Source organism: Pleurodeles waltl, chromosome 8 (assembly GCF_031143425.1).
Source record: "Pleurodeles waltl isolate 20211129_DDA chromosome 8, aPleWal1.hap1.20221129, whole genome shotgun sequence".
Lineage (NCBI taxonomy): Eukaryota > Metazoa > Chordata > Amphibia > Caudata > Salamandridae > Pleurodeles > Pleurodeles waltl.
The window spans coordinates 374,583,312-374,604,924 of NC_090447.1; the positions used below are offsets into that span (position 1 = coordinate 374,583,312).

At 42.7% G+C, this 21,613-nt stretch overlaps 1 long non-coding RNA gene across 1 annotated transcript in view; it reads left to right on the top strand.

Annotated features, from left to right (window-relative positions):
- Positions 1-1,015: 1,015 nt before the first annotated feature.
- The window catches only part of LOC138249977 (uncharacterized), a 151,591-nt gene continuing 130,993 nt past the window's right edge, over positions 1,016-21,613 (top strand). Inside the window, exons 1-2 of the long non-coding RNA XR_011194874.1 lie at positions 1,016-1,903; positions 19,615-19,786. This is a non-coding gene — a long non-coding RNA (uncharacterized lncRNA). The remainder of the gene's footprint in view (positions 1,904-19,614; positions 19,787-21,613) is intronic.

Consider the following 21,613-nt stretch of genomic DNA (forward strand, 5'->3'; position numbering starts at 1 on the left):
AAAACTACCCAATGAATCCTTATCAACCAAACCATAACCCTCAAACCCTGCCACAAACTGACTATCAGAAAACAATTCTCCATCACCAAATTCTAAACCAAAAGCCTCAAACCCTTCTTGCTCCTCATCGGATATCAGGATCACATCCTCTGACCTAATAAATTGCTCCTGAGCCTCCACATCCACCGCATTCCGCTTCGATTTTAGTGAAACCGGCACCTTTTCCCTTTCCTCGATGGGCGCCGCCATTTTGTGCATGCATCCTAACTGTCTTTCCTCTAAGATGGCTGCCGGACGCCTGACTCTTTCTTTAGTCAGTTGGGCTTGTACAACTGACTTGATGCGCCCCGCCCCTCCCTCGCGCACACCTTCACGCTGCGCCCCCTGCCTCCCCAGCACCGCCTCCGCACTCGAGAGGGCCGCCCCTCTCCCCCCAGCCGCAACCCGCCGGGCTAAAGAGCCCCCCGAACGCCGCGATGACCTCCCAGCCCCCCTGCTGCGCGCAAACCACGTCGGGCTCCCTTGGACCTTCGCTGGAGTCTCCAAACGTTCATCAGGTGAGCGCGACGCCTTCCTGCCCTCAGCGCTCTTCGCCTTAAATTTTTTACATTTTTGAGGTGAGGATGAGCACGCGATAACCGCCGCGCTCACTCCTCTAGAAGACAGCCTTTTTGGTCTCCTTAAGCCCACCCACGCCTCCTCCAAAACCCCTTCTTTTATCAAGTCCTCCCTGCCCTCGTCCTGCAGAATTTTTAGGGCTTGCACTACCTTACTGGGCTCCATAATTTTACGGAATACCACTACTAATAACTACCTTCTTCAATATGACGCACCGTGAAACACCAAACAACACTTTACTCCAAACAGCTGAAAAACGCCTACCACACACCTACCCTCTGACACGAGCACAACACGCCTACTGGGTGTGACGACGGCCAAAGAGGCCGCCCACACCCAGCCCCTGCCATATATACCCTTGCCCAAAGCCCGCCTTATCCTGCCCTACCAACCAATCCCTAAAAAACTCGGGCCGTGGACTGTACCACGGACGCCCGACAAGCCGGGGGGGAGACCGGGCAAGCCCTCTACTCCCCCAAGCCCCCATGAAGCCGGTGCTTTGTTGTATAAATGATTGTGAACGCCTGCCTCACTTGCCCCTGAAATGCAACCCTGCTGTGCCTTTTGCCGCGGATTGCCGCACTCTATTGAGCGTACTGAAGGTTACATTTTTATCAGCCGGCGTGAAGCGGTGATAACTGTTACTCTTTCTGTAGGAGATAGTTGTTAACTCGCCTCCGAAAGAAGGCCGGTCGCAGCTCGGTTTGTGTGTACAGCGGTGTGGCGCCAGTGAACTCGGAGCATCCTAGATTTCTGCGAGGCCGGATCATTGCGTTGACACCTAAATACTGTGTATGGAGACAGCGTGCCGGCTGCCGCGCCTGCATTGAACATCGCTTTCCTGTTGTGTTAAATTCATTCCATGCCATCGGTGCCTAGCTTATACAACAAGCCCGGTTTGAAGGCTGGAAGCGGGCCAGCTCCATCCGTTCTCTTCATCTTCTCCAGACAAAGTCATTCACGGGAAGATAAGCACAAATTGCGCAGTCCCCTCCCGCAGAGAAGCCGGGACGTGTTTTACACGCGTCTTAGGAGGTCGGTTCGGTTAGAGTGCAAGAAACAGACATAATTGCCGAGCTGAAGGGAATTGTCAGTAAATCAGAGGGAAATTGATTGTCGACGTTGCTTTTTTCGTTTATCCTGTATTGATGGCGGATGCTTGTGGCTTTGAATTTATTCTGTATGCTTGAGCCATTCTGAGAAAGGCCTGCCGAGGGGAACTTGATGGAAACAGACAGAGCTCGTAACAGGAAAAAATTAAGACAGTCTCAGTTCCACGTCTCAGGTATTGTACGTGCTTTACGTGGAAATACGGTGTGTTTGTCGTTGTATGTTCATTGTAAAGCGCCTCTTTCATAAAACCCTACGTCAACATTTCTAGATACATAATTTACTTGTACCCACAATGCTACAGTCCTTGGGCCAGATTATGCAAGTGTCCTGAAAGTGAACTAATGATTGTACCTGCTTTTCACGCTCCGGGCATTTTCTGTATTTCAGAAAAGGGCAATTATGCTTTCATCCCCCCTTCTGGAAGAGGTATTATGCACGCACGTGCCAGCTAAAGGGAAGGGGGTGTCACCTCATTTGCATGTAGCTGTCACTCCATGCAAATGAGGGAATGCCTTTGATGTTGTCTGTGTAGTTTTTGTGAGTTCCCAGACTGCTCTTTATTAGGAGTCCCGGAGGGTCACAGAGACCCCTTGAATCGCTGGTCCACTTGCTCAGAAGAGCACTGGCCATTTTTTTTTAATGAAATGGAGTGCATGCTCCCCATCTGCTCAAGTAGCTCCCGAAGCTGGTGAACACCGGGGAAAACCATGACTGGCTACAGTTTCTTATAGTGTCTGCACAAATTAGTGTGCAGCCCCCTGAGATAGGAAGCTCGATTAGAGTTCGTTTATTCTGTAATAGGAATGTGATGGATGCATTATCATCATCATAATTATTATTATTGTTATTGTTATTATTATTATTATTATTATTGTGTTTTTGTTTTGTTGTTGGTTTATTGCTGTTCTTTTGTTGTTTTTAGTTTGTTGCTGTTATTGTTATTACCATTAACATAGTTAGCATAATAATTATGGTTTCTAATACTGTTTGCTGTTAGCCTATATTTACAAGTCAAAATGTGCAGAGAATATACAACAACAGTTTCTCTATTGCATGTTTAGGTGAGGGTTATGTGACATGTACTCACCAACAGGCAACGGTTTACCCATACCTAAGTGTATCTGCTTCAAATCAAAACTTAAAAAGCCATAGCTTGTATTTCTGAACTAAAATGTAATTCAGGTAAACTATGCACAATTTCCTTTCTCATAATTATGTAAAATTTGGGGGAAGTTATGAAAAACTACGAGGGATTACAAGAAAGCAAAATCCACCATTTAGCACTATAGTAAGTGAAAATGCACCCCTGGGTACATTTCTGACTCAAACTAAAATATTATGAGAAAAACACAATTGCTTCGAACAACAGCCACTCCTGTTCTGGTTGTTGACTTTGTTCCTGCGCTCCCATGCTATGTTTTTACTGTGAACTATGGCATAATTATGCAACTGGCTTCATTGTGTAATTTTTTTAATTTCATATATCATGCGTAATGTGAAATTCTCAATATTATGTGAATTACGCCTATGTCATTAACATTTTGCCTGGGCCTAATTTAGAGATTTCAAGAATCAGAGGGAGACCATGAACACAGGTTGATGCAAAAACAACAGAATCGCCAAATTGCCAAATGAATAATATTGTCATAAAATGCGACTGTAAAGTTCTGAATCAAAAGGTAAATTTTAGAAAGGCATACACCCCATGATGTAGGTTAAAACTGGTTTGTAAAGTTTTTTACTTAGTTCTTAACAACATTATTTTGGCTTACCTTAGTCCTTGAAGTCTGGATTGCGAGTCATTGCATGTTCTCTGATGTCCTTGTAGTCACCTAGACCAGAATCTTAAGACTTTTCTTTTCAAAAGTTTGGAGATAAGTCACTGGTTGTCAATGAAATGCAGATTTTCGTTGGCCAATTGAATATTACAGGCCAGGATGTCTCTTAAGCACACAGTTAATGATGAGATCCAGTTACTGTACTTTGTCATCCGTGCCATCAAGATTCTTTCAAAGAGTTCCCTGCAACTGTTCATGCAGTGTGTCCCTGAAGTATTGTTTATAATCGATCACATTGGGTCTTTCAAGTGAGGGGGTTCACTGTCATCGTGTCAATATGTGTTTTCTCTTGAAGCAAGAATAATAAGTAGTTTGATGCACTCACAAAGGACTTCGCTGAAATATCCTCCCCCAACCAATGAAACTACCCAATAGACTCCTGAACAGTGGCCCTGAGCTGAATCATGAGCAAGGAGTACCAATGCATTATTTGATTTGTGCATTTCTGTTTGCACATGTGGGATTAAGTTTCCATTTGTTTATGCATACGGATCAGTTTGTGCACATGGCCTCTGTTGTGATTAGCTCAGATGCACACATAACTTGTCATCAGCTGCTGTAACTTTTATGAAATTATTTCTAACTGAGATGGTGCCAAATGGTGTTTGCCAATTTCTTTGTTAAGCACAACCTCATAGAATCAGTACTAAATGACAGGTCCTCTGAGACACCTGCTTACCACAACACAAGCATTTTTCAAGGAGGCACAACTAATCAAGGAATGCAAAAATGACACTATGTTTATTTGTTCATCCCACCAGAGAAAATTCTATAATTTCAAAAATATTATCAGCAAGCTAGAAAGAAGGTGCCAATATTCTTTCCTGGCTTACAATAATTATAAGTAAAAATGGCTCCTGAAGATTCCACCTACAACATGACACAAGGAAAGCACAGTGGCAGTGAATAGCATAAAGTAACTAACAATACCTGTGACAAAATGCTTTTACAGTTCTTGACAAGATCATCAAAACAGAAACAGGCGTTATTCTCATTTATACATTTGGCAAGCAGAGACAGCAGCATAAAATGTGGCCACATTTTGGGGATAACTTAAGAAAGAAAACAAAAAAAAGTAAAAGGAAGCCAACCACTGTATTAGAAGCAGGTGTGGCTGTTCATTGATTGCAGGCTGTGTCTATCTAGAGTAAATTTAGGGGCTACGTGTATCGGGGCCCATGGGATATCCAATCATGAGTATGCTGCCACCAAAGAGCTAACATAGAGTGTTCAAGGCACCCAGTGAGACCAAAACAGGAACTCAATCCGTTTATAAAGCTAGAATGTTTAAATACTAAAAAGTTTGATGTTGGACTTGACTCTTTCTGCATGGTCATCCACAAACATTTTGCCTTCACTTTTCTGTTTTCTGAACCTGTTTTTGTTGGTTTGTAGGACTCTACATGCTTTACCACTGCTAACCAGTGCTATAGTGTTTGCCCTTTCCCTTTTAAACATGGTGGAACTGGCTTACACACAGTTGGCATAACTTATGTGTAAGTCCCTAGTTAAGTAGTACTACAGGTATCCAAGGCCTGTAAAATCAATGCCACCAGTGGGCCTGCAGCACTGGTTGTGTCACCTACTTATGTAGGGTTTTTAAACATGTCTCAGGCCTTCATTGCAGCCCGTGTGTGCAGTTTTAAACTGCGATATCGACCTGGTAAAATTAAAAAATTTCCCTCTCCAATGCTTCCTTTTTAAAACATGTAAGTCACCCCCTACGGTAGTCCTTAAACAGCCCAGAAGGCAGGGTGCAGTGCATTTAAAAAGTTGGACATGCACTTTTTAACTTTTACGTATCAAAGTAGTGGAAAATGGCAAGACCTCCCTCTCCCATAGGACAACATTGGAGTACCTTATTACATGCAATAATAGTTAACTTTAAATTGGAAGCAGGTAGGAAGTTCACATTTGGAATCTAAGGAAATATACGTTAAAAACCTTTTTAATGGCAAAGTCAGATTTTAAGACACAATTCTGAAAATGTCACTTTTAGAAAGTTGGCATTTTCTTGTCCCAACGAACTGTAGTCTGTATCATGGGTCACATGACTAGATGTAGCTGGAAGTTGGTCTTTGTGTATTGCTCCCAGACAGTGAGACAAAGGGGGAATAAAGGTTAGGTGGGATGGCTTGGCCAGATCCTGAGCTCAAGGAGAGAATGACCCCATCTTGGATTTTTAAAGAGCAATGCTTCCCGGGGTTTATTTTTGCCACACTTCACAGGAAGTGGTCACCCCTGAGGGTGGCACCCTGCACCCCATTGGCCAGGGGTGACCCCCTCCATGCCAGCCCAGGAATACTGCATAAATATGGGAGAGTTGCCCAGTGATTCAGAACACTGCCTGAACTATAAAGAAAAAAAATACTTCCCTACTGGAACCCTGTTCTGCATCCGAAAGGACTGCACTTTGCATGTCTGCAACTGCTGCACACTTTGGAACTACAGCTACCTCCTTCAAGAGAGGGAAGGAGTGGTATCCCTGACAGCAACAGGGTAAAGGAGCTTCACCCGCAACATCCCCACCAAGGAGAACCAAGCTAACCACCTTCAGCTGCACTTTCGAGGATTTGCCGGGCACAGTCCCAACATCACAAGGATGATCTCAGACCTGCTAGACCCTTGGATTGGTGTTTTGGCGACCACTGGAGACCCAAAGGAGGACTTCTGGAAGAAGGAGATCCAGAAGTTTGGAGAAGACGGGCGAACATTTGGAAAAAAGCTCCATAAGGTGACCAACCCATTGACGAGAGTCAAACCGCCAACGTCGAACCACGACCTGGCCTGAATTTCAAGTTCATCCCGTTGAAGCTCCGGAGCTTTTTTCCCATCAATGAGACTTCCAGGAGTTGACCAGCAGCCCACCCTGAGCTAAGCTGATGACGTTGCATCGAATCCAGGTCTGGCGAGGAGCCTTGCTGACGACAAGAAAAAAAGCTCCAGAAATACATCTAAGTCTGAAGGTAAACCTTTGACCGAGGTCTCCCACTCAGAGTATCCGAGCAGGGCTCCGTTCCCGTTGGCCTCACATTGTGACTTGGTCCTGGTCAAGTGAGACCAGATGTCCCTGTTTTGTACTATTAGTTTTTAGGCACTGGAAAGCACTTTTTTTTAAATTTATTCTTTAAAAATTCATATCTCTGATTCCCTACATGAGAATTTATTCGTTTTGCTGTAATTTTAAAGATAATAATGTTCTCTATTGCTATAAATTGATGCAGGATTTTTATTGTGTGTTGTGTTTTACTTTTTATTGTATTGTCGTTCTTAATTGCTTTACACACCAGTCTCTTAAGTTAAGCCTGCCTTCTCATTGCCAGCTACCAGGGGTTGAGCAAGGGATTCATTTATTGAGACACTGACTGAGCCTTACATTGTGATTGTGGCCTTATTACTAGTGGTAGGTCCCTATTTATCACTACTAATAACCCACTTTCTAACAGTGCTGTAATATCCTATGATAAGATAATATCTCACATTTTCTTTATTATCTAATCTCCTGCAGCACATTGTCATTGTCTGGTGCTTATCTTCTAATATGTGCTTATTACTTATCCAACACCGTTTTAACAGTTTAATTCCTATTAACCACATATTGAATTACATTAGGTGACTGTGACTTTGGCAGCCTTTTTAAAATAAATTTGTTGCATGAACAGGACAATTGATTCATTATTTATGTAAAAGTGAAACACCAGTTGGCTATTTGTCGGAAATAATTTGTATGAAGTTAAGAGAATCAAGATTTATGGACGTTCGTCAATAAAATTACCTTTTTATCAAAAAGATAACAAGGATCACAAATTGTGTTTTTTCCACCTCCCAGAGAAGGATTGATGGGCTGATTTACTTAATCACATGTCTAAGACTTATGGTAGCTAACCGTTCCACTTTATCCAATATTTCCCTTAGTGTTTTCTTCTGTGTGGTCCTTTTTTCTATTCACATGACTGTCAAACCCTTTATAAATGTAAACACTCATCACTTTTGAGTTGATCTTGAAAACTGCATTGTAACGGAACTAGTCTTTGAAACACTTTGATTAAATTGTGACAAAATCTAGAAAACATGTACGAGAGAATACCTTACTTTACATTAAAATCAAACTTGGGCAATGAAAATGGCTTACTTTCTCATATGGTACCCAGAACACATATTTCTTCACATTAGAGGTGGGCGAGCAGATGAAAGCTTGAGCCTGATACCTGGCTCTGGATCAGCACGAGGCCCCATTGGAACCTCGAGCCCATAACAAGCCAAACTTTCATGTAGTCTTTGCTTGCCATCCTCGCTCTATTTTTATGCAGAAAGAGGTGGAAACAAGCATTAACTTTTATTTGAGGCAGAAAATAGACACAAGTAGATACCCATTTAATGGATGGTTTGTACAAAGTGAAAACAGGAAACTGAGATTAATTGTGGCTTCCCGGCTTAATCATTTTATGTGATCTTAAGCAAATATTTTATTTTACTGATCCTCCTTTTTCTTCTATATTGCATATGAAAGCACCTCCAAATACATGTATTTAGAATGTTAGCTGTACAAAACTGTTGGACCTGGCTTTTTGACAGGGACATCCCAAAACGTTTTGCCTCCTTCCTCCTATTTTTTCTGACCTGTTGTTGTTGGCTTTTGACCTCTGGGCACTTTACCACTGCTAACTAGTGCTAAAGTGCATATGCTCTCTGTGTAACTTGTACTACTGATTGGTTTATCCATGATTGACTATTTAATTTACTTGTAAGTCCCTGGTAGAGTGCACTACATGTGCCTAGGGCAGGTAGATTAAATGCTACTAGTGGGCCTGCAGCACTGGTTGTGCCACCCACCTCAGTAGCCCCTTAACCTTGTCTCAGGCCTGCCATTGCAAGGCCTGTGTGTGCAGTTTCACTGCCACTTCGACTTGGCATTTAAAGGTACTTGCCAAGCCTAGAACTCCCCTTTTTCTATACATAAGTCACCCCTAATGTGTGCCCTAGGTAACCCCTAGAGCAGGGTGCTGTGTGGGTAAAAGGCAGGACATGTACTTGTGTGGTTATATGTCCTGGTAGTGTAAAACTCCTAAATTCGTTTTTACACTACTGTGAGGCCTGCTCCCTTCATAGGCTAACATTGGGGCTGCTCTCATACATTGTTGAAGTGGCAGCTGCTGATCTGAAAGGAGCAGGAAGGTCATATTTAGTATGGCCAGAATGGTAATATAAAATCCTGCTGACTGGTGAAGTCGGATTTAATATTACTATTCTAGAAATGCCACTTTTAGAAAGTGAGCATTTCTTTGCACTAAAATCTTGTTGTGCCCTTCAATCCACGTCTGGCTAGGTTTAGTTGACAGCTCCTTGTGCATTCACTCAGACACACCCCAAACACAGGGTACTCAGCCTCACTTGCATACATCTGCATTTTGAATGGGTCTTCCTGGGCTGGGAGGGTGGAGGGCCTGCCCTCACACAAAGGACTGCCACACCCCCTACTGGGACTCTGGCAGACAGGATTGAACTGAAAGAGGGCTTGGTGCATTTCTTAGACACTCTTTGAAGTCACCCCCACTTCAAAGGCACAACTTAGTATAAAACAGGGCCTCTACCCTACCTCATCAGACACTTGCTGGAGAAGAAACCTGAACCAGAAACTACATCCTGCCAAGAAGAACTGCCTGGCTGCTCAAGGGACTCACCTGTCTGCTTTTCTACAAAGGACTGCTGCCTTGCTGTTGGCCTGCTGCCTTGCTGAACTCTTGCCTGGCTGTAAAAGTGCTCTCCAAGGGCTTGGATAGAGCTTGCCTCCTGTTCCCTGAAGTCTCAGGACCAAAAAGACTTATCTCTTCCTCTTGGACGCTCCGTGCGCCTAATTTTTCGACGCACAGCTTGCTCCGCGGCAAGAAAAACGCCGCACACCGACGCTGATCGACGCGACGTCTTCGGGACGACCGAAACTTTGACGCACGGCCTCGCAAGGACAACGCCGCCCGACTTCCTGGGAGAAATCGACGCGACGCCTGCCGTGAGATCGAAACTTTGACGCACGGGCTCGCAAGGACAACGCCGCCCGACTTCACAGGAGAAATCGACGCGACGCCTGCCGTGAGATCAAAACTTTGACGCACGGCCTCGCAAGGACAACGCCGCCCGACTCCGCAGGAGAAATCGACGCGACACCTGCCGTGAGATCGAAACTTCGACGCACAGCCCCGCAGAACGACGCGCAGCCGGAAAACAAGCAGGAAAATCCACGCACAGACCCGGGACATCTGGTACTCCCCGCAAACCACAGTAAGAGACTGTCCGCGCGCCGGAAAACGACGCCCGACTCCCCGCGTGGAAAATAACGACGCAAGTCCGTGTGTGCTGAGGAGAAATCGATGCACACACCAGTTTTCCACGCACCTCTTCTCCTGTGGCCCTCTGAGGAGATTTTCCACCAGAAACCAGGTACTTTGTGTTTGAAAGAGACTTTGGGAGTCATTCTGACCCCGGCGGGCGGCGGGAGCCGCCCGCCTGGAGGGAACCGCCAGAAGACCGTACCGCGGTCAAAAGACCGCGGCGGTCATTCTGGGTTTCCCACTGGGCTGGCGGGCGACCGCCAAAAGGCCGCCCGCCAGCCCAGTGGGAAACAGCCCTCCATGAGGATGCCGGCTCCGAATGGAGCCGGCGGAGTGGAGGATGTGCGACGGGTGCAGTGGCACCCGTCGCGTATTTCAGTGTCTGCAATGCAGACACTGAAATACAAAGTGGGGCCCTCTTACGGGGGCCCCTGCAGTGCCCATGCCATTGGCATGGGCACTGCAGGGGCCCCCAGGGGCCCCACAACACCCCTCACCGCCATCCTGTTCCTGGCGGGCAGAACCGCCAGGAACAGGATGGCGGTGAGGGGGTCGGAATCCCCCATGGCAGCGGAAAACCGGCGGAAGACCGCCGGTTTTCCTGTTCTGACCGCGGCCGAACCGCTGCGGTCAGAATGCCCAAGGGAGCACCGCCAGCCTGTTGGCGGTGGTCCCGCGGTCCCCGGCCCTGGCGGTATTTACCGCCAGGGTCGGAATGACCCCCTTTGTTTACTTTCTAAAGACTTAAGACACTCTCTATCACTTTTCAGTGATATCTTTACAAATTCGTATTGCAACTTTGATCGTTTTGACCTGAAGATACCCAGATAAATATTATATATTTTTCTAAACACTGTGTGGTGTATTTTTGTGGTGTTATGCTATGGTGTTGTATGATTTATTGCACAAATGCTTTACACATTGCCTTCTAAGTCAAGCCTGACTGCTCGTGCCAAGCTACCGGAGGGTGAGCACAGGCTGATTTTGGATTGTGTGTGACTTACCCTGACTAGAGTGAGGGTTCTTGCTTGGACAGAGGGCAACCTGACTGCCAACCAAAAACACAATTTCTAACAAAAACCTATTGTATTTGATTTACTAGAGTGAAATTTTGCTGAATCTGGGCCACATACAAGGTTCACATGATAACTGTCTTGCCTCTAAGTTCACTAATGGCACTGTCCGCAGAACGCGGCGTTTGCAGGATTGGTTTAGAGTTCATGTTCAACTTTCAATGCGTACTTCTCAGGACAGTGCTATAAGGTGGCAGTGTTATGTCAAAGATTTCACATTTTAAAAAAATACACTTTTTAAAATTCTGAAGTGACCATATCAGTTTTGCCTGATGTGTGTTGCATGATTTGCATGGCAAACATTTTATGGCTCCGCTCGTGCACATGCTCTTACAGCCAAGCCAGACCCTAGCCTCGGCTCTGGCTTAACCCAGCCTGTTAATTTGTTGGTTCGTTCACATTTATTTCATACAACCTCTCTCTGAGTTACAGGTGCGGCTAAAATGAAGTTTTCACCCGATATACATCACAGGGGAAGCACAAGCTGCGCTCAAACGTGTGTTTTTCCCACCTATTGTGACCCAAGTAATAACGCCATTAAAATGGTTCAGTAAGCTGAATACTGCATGAACGTCAATTCACCAAAATGCCAGGGGTAGCAGAAGTGGCGTCACGCACCTGTTCTGACCCTCAATTCCATTCACAACATGCGTACACATACACACATTCATACTTAGACACACACCCGCCTATCTAAACACACTCACCCTCAAACATGCAAACAACATACATTAAAAAGGGTTTCTTTGTGCTTACCTCAGCTGTGAGGGAAGATCTAATCCAGTAATTGAACTCCATCTTTTATTAGATTAATTGTGAATAATTAAATATTATTCACTATCAGTGTAATAAAAAAATGAGAGAAAACAAAGAGAAAGGAGCACCAACCATTACCCATAGCGACGTGCTGCCACTGTGTTTCTGGCACTGCTTTTGCCAACCTCTTTAGCTAGATGTCGAAAATACATTGCCGGGGGGTGGCAAGGGGCAAGCCGTGTGTAGCAGCTGCGCCCCTAAACGACTTCCATGGAATACAGTGGGTCAAACCAGTCCAAAATACTACCAAAACATATTATTTCTCTTTTCCACATTGATACTGTATTAAAAGTGCATTTTCCTTGATGATTTGTCCCTCCCTTTCTAGTTCATCTCTAGCAAGGAGGCCATATTCATTTTCTAAGTGACTATACTGCAATGCAGTTGTTAGTGGAGTGCATTTTTACCAGTTAATTTCTAAAAGTTCATCCTATATATTCTTTTAAAATGTAGGTTTCAATATTTTCTTGGAAACTTCAGTTGCCGGCCTGTGTTTTGTGTGGTTGATGTCGTGCGGTATCTCATTGCGTAGATGAGTAGCTAACATCTGATATTAACTCAAAATGACACTAGATGTGAGAGCATGTGGAAGGCAAGTTGAGTTATAGTGAAAGGAGACCATTTTATCAATATAAAAACAAACATATGTTTGAAAATAAAATGACAGAGAGAAGCAAACTAATAGACTGGTACTATGGTTTGTGCAGGCACCAAGGCAAGCAAGAAAATGATCTGGCTATCAGGCATTACTGAATCCTCATTTAGTGCGCAGTGCAAAAGGAGCAGTAAAAGAACTAGGTAATTCAATTCACAAGTGTTAAGTTGTTCAAACAGCATTCACTTTTCAAAAGTAGCCAAAAACGATTCATTTTTCTGAATGCTGACTGTACAAACGGTTTATGAGAGTGTCTGTGCTTATGGTTTAGGTGAGTCTTACTTAGGGGTTGGCGTAACTGGTGGAAATCTCTCTAGTATAATTATTTATCATTACAGTGAAAGTACTTGTAATTATGTTTAATTACATGAAAAACATATTTCAGCATTTAGCACTATTTTCTTAGTGCGTAATGCACCCTTGCATCCAGAATGGGCCTGAAGATGCATTTTGCACTAAGAAAATAGCACTAGATGGTAAAGCAGCCACTCGCTATCTCTTAGCTCGTTGTCCCTGTTCTCCTGCGGTAGAATTTTTGCCCCAAGTAATTACTCTTAATTACTTAAACTTCAATAATCACATAATTTTGATAATTTCACCATAAAATCACAACAGTAAATGCATAATTACCAAAATTACTCAGATTACTCTGGCGTAAATAACATTTCGTCCAGGCCTAGTCTTACTAAGGTTTTGCATGGGGGCTTGCATGGCGCAAAAAGGGAAGCAAAGCATTATATTAATTTACTTAGCAATATAGCCGGAGTTATAGATGAAAATGGTGAACACTTTTTAGTATATCCATGTCAGAATGAAAACATAACCACAATATAATACATTTAGGTTTTTTGTAAAATCAAAATGTTGTCACATGAAATCTTTCGCCCAAGCTGGTTATTTTTCCCTAAATGCAACTCTCCAAAATCCTAGTTGAGTATGTTTAGTTAACTGAAGTTATATTTTAATAGTTGGCATTACTGTTGATTTAGTTCTATTCTTGGCAATTATTTTTGTAATTTATAAGACAATCACAAAATGGTGAGAAATGCAGTAATTCTAGGCCACACGACTGATGGTTTACAAAAAATGCAGGTGCAGGGAATGCAAGTGGTGTGCATGATGCATGAAGCTTAGCTGTTGCACATTTAACATGTACCATTTCCTCATATCATTGGTGCGTGATGTCAAAACAAAACAATGGGGCATATTTATGAGCCCCTAGCGCCACTGAGCGTCACTTTACGTGACGCTTCAGTGGCGCTAACCTCTTCTCCATATCTACAAGGAGGTGTTCGCCACTTTTTGTAGCATTACACCTCCTTGTAAATATTGGCACCTCCGACGCAGTTATCTGCATCAGAGGGGCGTGCAATGGGTGTTGCTGTGTGCGTGCCACGGCAACACCTGTTGCATTTTGACACTGCCTCAGATTTACAAGATTTCGTAAACCTGAGGCAGGGCCAAAATCTAATGCCACCCCCAGGTCGGGCATTAGCAAGGCACAACGAGAAGGAATACTTTTATTCCTCCTCGTTTTTTACTTTTTCTATGTGTGCTGCATTCTGCAGCACACATAGAAAGAACAAAATGCCAGAAATTATTGTTTATGTGTGGGAAGGTGTCCCTTCCTCCACATAAACAATCATTTGAAAATTATGCTTTGGCACTTCTGATTGTGTTGCTTCTGCAGGACACACAGAAGTGCCAGAACGCCATTAGTGATTGTTCATGTGCGGGAAGGTTTCCCTTCTTGCAGATAAACAATCACACTCCTCAATGCAGACATCCTTGCACGATGGTGCAAGAATGCCTGCGTTGGCACTGGCAGCTAAATTTAGGGCAGGGGACAAAACAGGGGTGCACTGTATTCACTTATATATACGGTGCATCCCTGCGTTATGAAAATGACAGAGCGTGGCGCTGCCAATTTTGGCGCATTTTCACGCTCCGTCATTTTCCCATTAATATTGGCCCATGTGCTCAAAGCGTGAATGATGATGTCATGGACTGGTGAAATTTATTTTGCGAAAGCTGTAACAGTGGCTTTCAAAAACGGGATTGCGGTATTTTTACTTTTGTTTCTGGCTGTTCTTAGAGTAAGGTGGACACATTTGTATCCTGTCGGGCACTGTGGTCACAAAGCAATATGTTTTAGTCTCAGAAACAGCAGCTTAACCCAGGTCCTTAATGATGTAGTATCTGTAAGTGGAAAACCTCTCACAGAAATACTTTGCTTTTGTGTTCTAGGAGACTGTAAATGTTATATGTGGTAAGCTGCATCATAAGGCATATTTTAGTTTTGCATTTTCTTAAATATTTTACCTTCTGCAAATAATTTACTCATTTATATTGTATCGCTGATCTCTGAAATTGGGGAGTGAATTTGGGGGAGAAGAAAAGCTATTGAGAAGGATATAGTATATGTGCGGACACCGGTATGTCTGCTTGGATGTCTGTAAGAATGTTGTTCTGTGTATAATTATGTGTTCATATGGGTGCACATATTAATATCAGGAGTATACCTCTGTGCATGATTTCAAAGCCTGAACTTATTAGGGTTGTCAATACTTGTTTACATTTGCTGCTCTGTTTCTTGTTCTTTCAATATATGCTCCAAAAAAACGCATTGCCTTAACATATTTAGTCAATATGTCACTACCTTAATGTAAACGTAGCTCATTGCCACCATTTGCTTGAGTAAAAACACCTTAATAATGCCAACCACACGTGCTGATAGAGTAACAGGTTGAGAATATGCTGGATAATTTTTTGCTAGCATTTCTTCGTACTTAAGGAGATAGCTAAGTGCTTAATTTGAGTCTGTGTTTTCCGGTGCACAGCACAGCCACCTAATTGTCAATACCAACACTTATGACAGTCTGCCACATGATGGTGATGTTTGTTTAATTTAGAGATGAGAACAACAGTAGTTGTTTATTAATTCAATATACATTAAAAATGTTTAATACCTGCTCCCCAAAACATTCTTATAGCTTTGTGGACCTGGAACAGTCTCAATCGTCACAATTGTAGGTGTGTGATGTATAGTAGTTGTGTTGGAACTGTCATTGGTAGCGATGACAGGGGTAATGGGTAGTGCAAGCTACAGTGGCTTAGCGACAAGGGCCCTGGTACTTATTTTTTGTAACATATTAAGCACTGACGAGGCACCATTTGTTTTCAAATAAAAATGGTACCTCATTCTCACATTAGATAACCTTCATTTATTTTACTTGACACATTCTTTATGAAGCATATATTTTTTAATTCAATAGGAAACTTTTTCAGTGTATTGCAGTTCAGTAGGGACTCTTACTACGATAATAAGAGTAACCACAGGGGAAAGAACTGAGTTGCAGTTCAGTGATTTCACAGTGATGCATAAGAAAAGTGGAACACTGGCAATACATCACAGCGGCAGAAATGTGTTCCACTACTGCATGCATGTAGAAGTAGAGTACTGCTTGAACTTTGATACCATTTTATGATCTTGGCAAGAACAAGCCTGCTTACTAGCTGAAATTGTACATTTCACCTGAAGTACTATTTGTCACTGCATTTCATCTCTTCTGCAGCTTTACTACTGAGAAAGGAATGTTGGTTCAATGAAACACTCCTCAGGTTTCTGGGATCTAGGACCTCTCTCAGAACTGATTGAGATCTGCCAAAGTAACCATAAACGTTAAGGTACACCATGAGTTATCTGTATGAAGGATTTCATCACAGTTACCTGTAATAATCTGTGGTTCATGGACTCTGTCCCTTTTTTGCACTACTAACTCTTCACTTTCTTCTGACCAACTCTCTTAAATTCTTTTCACCTCTGTACCAATATTCCATCTCCGACATCACAGAAGCTTGATGGCTGATTCTGGACTCTTCTGCTCAAGAGCTCTCACACAGATATTTATTGTGCGACAATTTCACAAGAAATAAATGGCCTAGAGTTATGCAACCCCCATCTCTGGGGAACAACCCAATGCTGCTACGAAGGTTGCTCAGACCAAGTAAAACTGACAGACAGCCGGTGTGGCAGCATTGGTGACGTGTGCAACCTCATTATCATTTCTACCCTTAAGGGAGTTATACACGTCTAAGCAACATTGTCCAAGGGAAAGGGCCCTCAGAGTCAGCTAGGTCAAAGAATGCTGGGGCATTGCAAAGGGCCCCTTCTGTCGTAAGTGAGTACCAGAGAGCCCTTTCTCTGACTGCCAATATTGCAGATCTGAAACAAAACTCCTTTTAGAGAACCTTCTTCAGGAATTAATCAGTTCATACAGGAAAGGAAAAAAATCAAGCTACTCGCTCTTCTGCCCGGTGGCAATGGCACTGGTAATCAATGGAAAGGAAGCTTTTGGAACACAATAAGGGATTAACCACTGACCAATGGAAACTCTCCTGGTAGTGGTTTAAGGCAAATTCCTTGTGCATCAAAAAACATGTCTAAATATGTTTTCCCCATGCAGTATGATTGTCATTCCAGCAGGTGAGAGGGAAACTCAAGAGATTTCTTGGTTAGCTCCAATTTCTAGGCAAGGCTCATCATCTGCCAATAAAGAAAGGAGTAGAGCCTTTCTTAAACTGCAGGGGATCTTTCTCCTGAAACACTGATAACGTTGTTGAAAATGAATTTAAAGCAAAACATCCTTCTCCAGTTCTACCCACACATAATTTGTTCACTTTATAGCCCTTCATACAACACTTCTGTCATCTCTGAGAACTGTAAACAAAGGGCCAGATCTATTAAGGTTTTGTGTTGCCTTTGCACCACGAAAGGGGACGTAAGGGTAACATAAAGTCTAAATGAGATTTATCAAGCCACGCAAGGCCACCTTGCATGGCTCTGCATGACTTGTTAAATCTGGAACAACGCAAGGCAGCACAAATCAGTGCCTTGCATTACTCTACCCCGGAGAGGCGTGACATGGGTGGTGCATGGGTGTTCTCACACATCCACCTATGTATTTTGGTGCATATTCAGATTTACCATTAGTGGTAGACCCGGGAATCTGTCAAAATCCTGTGCTTCCTCACAGAAGTCGTAACAAGGGGAAATATGCTTATTTCTCAACATGCTTTCCTCTTTTATGTGTGCTGCCTCCTGCAGCACACACAGAAAGAGGACAATGCCTCTGAGAATAGATTTTTACAGGAAGGTGTCCCTTCCTGCACAAAAACAACCCTGCATACAACGCAGGCACCCTTGCACTACAGTAGAAAGGGGTCCGCATTGTCGCTAGGCAGCCATCAGTGTGCCAGCACTAGGAAAGGACAAAAAAGCACAGTTTAATGTAAACAAAGAGCATTCCTGCCCTTTCACTTTCTTGCAGAGCAGCACAGCAGAGCAAGGTGGCTTGCTGTGTTGCGTTGCACGAATTCCTGGTAAATATGGCCCAAATTGTCTTACTATGACTCTGTTTAATAATACTCTATTTACTGACTCAGAAGAATGGAGCAATGAGTGAGCTGAGTGCCAGGATCAAAATTCATGATGATCGCCACATATTTCAGAAGCAACATTTAAGTATTGAGACAGCCTTTACGACTTGTACAGTGAGGCCACACCCTGAATAGTATGTTTTTCCATTGTCTTTGCAGTATTCCATATATTGCTGCAGGGGCTTTGGATATTGTACCACAGAAAAGCACATGCTGAAGTGTCCCCCACCTTTTTTGCTTTTATAACAAGATACTAACATCCATTTAGGGGTTATCTTATGAAAAATGTGTACTTGCGTTACATCTAAGCACCAGTTATGTTTACTAAAATGAACTATATACAAAGCTGAAGAACTATTTCAGTGGTGACACGAGAAAGCCACTTACTTAGGGTTAGATTTTTTTGAAAGTTTAAAAATAATGTTTGCTTTTTAAAAAAAAAATAGCCTTAAAATGTAGGTTTTTTTAAGTTTACGATTTGTTGTTTACGTAAGCAATGCTACTATAATGTTTTGTAATTACGGAGCACTGTAACGTGGATCTCAAACCTCAAAGAGTAGTGGGTATTTTTTCATTTAATTACCTAGCAACCATACCTGTGACATCCTGGCAAATGAGTCATAACTATAAGCTTTGTGTGTGTTATAGTCACTTGCATAGGAATACAGTTATGGAGATTTAACCTACTTTAATATTAACAGCAGTACAGCAAAAGAAATGCGCCTAATTTGAATAGTATCTCAAAAAATGAAGGAAACGAGATCAGTGAGACAAATTACCCCTTCCTGTGACTAATGTGAGCTTTTTAATTGGGATTTTTTTTACTGGTGCTGGGAAATACTTTCATGGATACAAAGACAAGTCGGCACCTGCTGCTTATCACCCAGGAAAAGATAGAAATATTGTGACTGAGCTTGCGATTATTTCTGAATGAGCCCTGAGCAGTAAAAGGCACTTCTCACCCAGCAATAACCTGCATAATCACAGCCTTCATCAGTCGATATTGTGCCGCCAAACAGATTAATGAAAACATGAAACAACGTCAGATTGCTCAGGGGCTTAGTCACCGAGGTGTTTCCCAAGTGCCATTGCTCTAGAGGTCCCTGTTGCTCGCTTGGATTTTCTACCACATCACACGTCTGAATCATATCTGTGTTTAAGCAACGGGTGATGGCGCTGAACACAGATTTTTTTATTTTATTCTGTGAGGTCACCTTTGGGGGAAACCTGGCTTTGTATTCAGCCTGTCTCAAATTTCCTACTTTGCGGCCTGTGGTAGTCTGTGTAGTTAGGGCGTACAATGTGGTAAAAAATGTGTATATATTCAGTTCATTTAGAAACCTTATGTCCCCTGTAAGTGTCCAAGGATAACATAAATGATGGAATAAATTAGCAATGCGAATCATTGTTGGGTAAATACTGCCACCTGTTGTTCACGCTAGAGATCCCCGTTTTCCTCTTTACAAGAGGAAAACATATTTGCCCAATGCCTAGATATGAGAACGGTGGCTCTATTAGCTCATTTTTAAAATTTGCAATTTCCATTTGTAAGTTTTTGTAAATCCCGGCGCTTTCATTTTAATACTTACAATGACTGGAAACACGTATTTATGTATCTGTTTAAATGTTCTGCTTTAACTCTTGTTTGTGCATGATCTTTTTGTAGGCTTTTGCAAGTATTTTTTAACCCAGACAACTTGATTGAAGCTAATTTCTCATTTTCATTCTTTTTGCAGACTGTCTACAAAGCCTGGCTGTGTTCCCAATATTTTGAAGTCACACAACTTGACTGCAGTAGCAAAATTCCTTGCAAGCAATATTGTTTGGAGGTACAGACAAGGTGTCCGTTTATACTACCAGACAACGACGACGTTGTCTACGGAGGTCTATCGAGTTTCATCTGTACAGGTAAAGTGCAAATGGTTTACTCTCTGAATACTGCTCAGTGAATAGTAATCACGTAGTAACACACAAAACATACATCGAGGGAAACTAAATAACATACAACAACAATGGAGATATCCAGTTAAGATTTAGACCTTGTACCATAAGGAATGAAATGTCCCCTGTTATACACTAAAAGGATATTTACAAGGCGACTCAAAGTTCCATGATTTGATAAAGGCCTTCAGTTACCTTTCTTCATTTGGTCACAGAATTTCGCAGTGACTTGCAAATTCTTTATAACATATGGAACAAAGGCGCATATTAAAGAGCTCCTAGTGACTCTATGCGCCACATTTGCATAATTTGTTCACGCTAATGTGGCTCAACAACGCCAAAATCAACACGCCATAATTTACAAAGTGGCGCTATGCATACATTGTGTCACTTTGTAACCCTTTGCGCTATATTATTCCTGCACCAGATATAATGATTGCAAAGGTGGCATTCTCCCGTTGGGGATTGGTGGGGGGCGAAAAATGTCACAAAGAAATCTAAAAGATTTCTTTACATCATTTATTTTGTCACTTTTAACACCTGCTCAGAGCAGGCGTTAAAAGGAGGCATTCCATTGTTTGCAATGGGCTTTGCAGGATTAGCATCAAACTTTTTGACGCTAATCCTGCAAAGCTCCAAACTAGCGTTAAAAAATGTGACCCTGGTTCTATTAACTGCCGCCATGGTGCGCCGTATCTTAGATATGACGCACACATGGTGGCGTTAGGGGAGCACTAAGCGGTGCAACAAACGTGGCGCAGCACTGGGTGCAGTGCCACTTTTCTTAAATCAGGGCCAAAGTATTTTTTAACATTCATACCACAAATTCATATTTTATTTTTACTAACACAGAAAGGTTAAGGGGAACACGTTTTCAATACTCCTATGACTGTTATAATGAATATAAATTCAGAACTGCAGTTTATACTTATATGCATCTAAGCCAACTGAAAGCAAAAAGTTCAGATCATTTTAGAATTTGATCAAACCAAGGGACATCTTCAAGCCATCTCTTGCTTGGGTGAAATGCTGTTTGGCTAGCAACCCAGGTAGTTCATTTTTTAATTGTTCCTTGGATGTGATTGTCTTGAAGGCTGTTGAAATGGAGTACCACACATTAGGGCCCAATTTAAGAAAAAGTGGTGCATTAGAGCTGATGTGCCACTTTTTCCACGCCCCTCTACCGGCACCTAATGACATCATGGTTGCGGCGTATTTATAATATGAAGCACCATGGCCCTCGTTAGCACAATAGCATCAACATTTTTTATGTTATTGTGGCACTTTGCTACATTAGCGTCAAATTTTGCAAAGTGCAAGGAGACCCATAGGTTTCTATGGGAGCATAATTTTAATACCTGCTCTCGGCAGGTGCTAAATATTATGCCAAAAATTGCGAAGTGAAATCTGTTAAATTTCACGGCACCATTTTTGTGAGCCAGCTGCTCCCGAAAACCCCCTTGCATACTTTATGCCTATTGCAGTCATAATGTGGTGCAAGGGTTTACAAAGTGGTGCAATGCATGTGTTGGCACGTGGAAAATGCCACTTTAGCGCTGCCTTTGTGTAAAAAAAATTATGCTAAGGTGGCTCTAAGGTGGTGCTAGGGACTCTTAAATATTCCCCAGAGTGTGCTTCCAAAAACAACAACCGCTTTAATGACTTGTCTTTCCTAAAGGAACCGTTTCTAGCAGAAGATTTTCTGAATTCAAATAATGTCCACTCCAGAGGGTCATTTTGAAGAAGAATATTGTGGTTGCCGTACATAGAGCCAGATGCATGTAATTTTGGCTT